The 2580-nt window shown below is 39.4% G+C and overlaps 1 protein-coding gene across 1 annotated transcript in view; it reads right to left on the minus strand.

Moving 5' to 3' along the window:
- Positions 1-2580, minus strand: part of KIAA0922 (KIAA0922 ortholog) — a 195812-nt gene that overhangs the window by 101435 nt on the left and 91797 nt on the right. The window contains exon 4 of the mRNA XM_011969377.1: positions 69-137. The gene's annotated coding sequence lies outside the window, so the exon portion shown is untranslated. The remainder of the gene's footprint in view (positions 1-68; positions 138-2580) is intronic.

Consider the following 2580-nt stretch of genomic DNA (forward strand, 5'->3'; position numbering starts at 1 on the left):
AAAAAAAAAATCCTGAAAATAAATAGTATATATAAAATGAGTTTTAATTATAAAGAAAAGATACTTACTGTATTCCAAAATCTAAAACTGATGGCTGAAAATGTAAGCCTTTTCCATTAAATAGTTTGTCCGAGAAGCTAAAAAAAGAAAAGAGAGATTGACTTTGTTGTAGTTTTAACATTTAAATGCTGAGATATAATGTACTTAGACCAATGACTCCCAGTGCCTGAGATATAATTTTACTCCCTTATAGATTTTAAATGATAAAATTGAATTATTAGAAGTCTGGTATAGTTCTAGAGTTGTAAAACTTTAGATAACCTAAGATTATGGCTAGAACTTCCTATCCAATGTGCAGATTTTACAAGCATTCAGACAGAAATAGAGATGGATTTAATTTGTAACAGCCTTCATTTCTGGGTGAATTTGGATGACATGGCTATTTTCATAAACCCTAAATCAGGAAATCACATACAAGTAAAGTTGGCCTGGGGGAGGGGGCTGTGGCCTCTGACTTTGTTAAGACTTCTTGTAACAGGCAAGGACTGTGTCGCATAGCTGGTGAGGCTGCAACCATCACAAGCCTGCTTAAGAATAACAATCGTACAGAATCTCACATGGCAGGTTGTTAATCATCACTATGATTTCATTTTCCTTCACGGTCAAAAGGCACAAATCAATATAGCAGAAAAACATATCAAAACATTTTTTAAACATGTAAAAGAAAACCATAATAAAGATACATGACATATAAACATACTTAAAAACATAAAATACAAAATATACATATGAGTATCAAAAAACTATCAACTTCCATAATGACATTTTAAAAGCTGTAATAATCTAAAGATGTTTAACTGAAGAAGCTCCTAAAGGTAACATGAACAACTGTTTTCAAAGACTGGAACAAGCTTTCCAAAATATAATCTTTTTGGCCGGAGGTGGTGGCTCATGCCTGTAATTCCAGCACTTTGAGAGGCCAAGGCAGGCAGATCACTTGAGCCCAGGAGTTTGAAAGCAGTCTGGGCAACACAGTGAGATCCTATCTCTACTAAAAAATTTAAAAAATGAGCCAGGCATGGTGGCATATGCCTGTAGTCCCAACTACTCTGGAGGCTGAGGCAGGAGGATTGCTTGAGCCCAGGAGTTCGAGCTTGCAGTAAGCTACGATAGCACCACTGCACTCCAGACTGGGTGACAGAGCAAGACCATTTTTAAGACCGGTCTCAAAAATAAGTAAGTAAATAGAAGCTTTCCATTTTCTCCTCCCGCCCAGCAGCCACCGACCAAGCTGGTTCAAAGGCTGGTGCAGGAGTGGAAATTTGACCTTTAAACCTACTGGCCAATACGCTTTGTGACCTTTCAGCAACTCCCTCTCCAAGGCCCCACTTTTCTTGAAGGTACAAACAATGCAGAGACCCGAGAACCCTTCCAAAGTCCTTGTCTCACAGGAAGAATCTAGTTGCATCTTTTCTTCCTCCCTGCACTTTCTGCCTTTATCTAAGTTGCTCTTTCTCTATCCTCTCTCCATTAGAGTCTGTTTGTACCTCCTTTATTCTATCTCCAGCCCCAGCTGTATTAACAATAAAGTGATGCCTTGGGCTCCATCTGCCTAACTCTTGTCAATCTCTTCACTTGTTTTGAACATGGTCAGAGAAGAGGTATGCTATTTACTCAAACCCTAAAAGGCCAGCACTAATTCTACAACTGGCTTGCAGAGAAGTTGCCTCTGGAAATGATGTGAAGAACCACAGGTGGTAACGAAGGTGAAGAGGTACCCACAGCAGATGTACCACAGGGACCCCACTCCAGACGGAGCCGGCCAGGCTCGGGATTTCAGAAGAAAAACAAAAAAAACCAGGTAACTTTATGTACCAAAAATAATCTTGAGAAAAGTCAGGCTACTGCATACGACAAAGTAATTAATGACAATGACAGTCTTCTTTCTGTCTTGTGCGCTGAAAAGTGAATTTGCCATCAGATTTTATACAACTTCCACATGAACAGATGAGGTTTGGAGGATTTAAGTAATTCACCCAAGGTCACATAGCTACTAAAAGGCAGAGCCCAAATTCCAGTCCAGATCTGTGGAAGCGGAAGACAGGAGCCCTGCCAAGTTCAGGCATTGTATGACCTATCCAAGGAACCGGTGCGGTCTGGCCTGCTGGTGAGGGCTTAGGAAGCAGAGCACTCCAGGCCATGGCCATCACCTTCCAGCCTTGAGAGTATCAGTCACTAAACCTCTCTCAAGTCCTAACCTTACTATCCGCAAAATGGAAATGATCTACACCGTAGTTACGAGAATAAAATGAAATAGGATGAGATAAAATGATGTGCCAAATATGAAGCAAAGGCTTCATTAAGGTCAATAAATATTAGCTCATATTACTAAAAGAATGACCCTCATCTAATAAGAAAAGCAAAGAGAACAGATGGAGAAGCTGATTGAGCTTAAAGTCAACATCGACCTCTGGAATTAAAAGTCCCAAACAAGACAGTAATAATTAGCTCTAAATATTATAGAATAAATGAAATATAAACTTGAGCTGTCTCATATTCTGATAGAGGTTTTTAAATTCC

Source organism: Mandrillus leucophaeus, unplaced genomic scaffold (assembly GCF_000951045.1).
Source record: "Mandrillus leucophaeus isolate KB7577 unplaced genomic scaffold, Mleu.le_1.0 Scaffold888, whole genome shotgun sequence".
NCBI lineage: Eukaryota > Metazoa > Chordata > Mammalia > Primates > Cercopithecidae > Mandrillus > Mandrillus leucophaeus.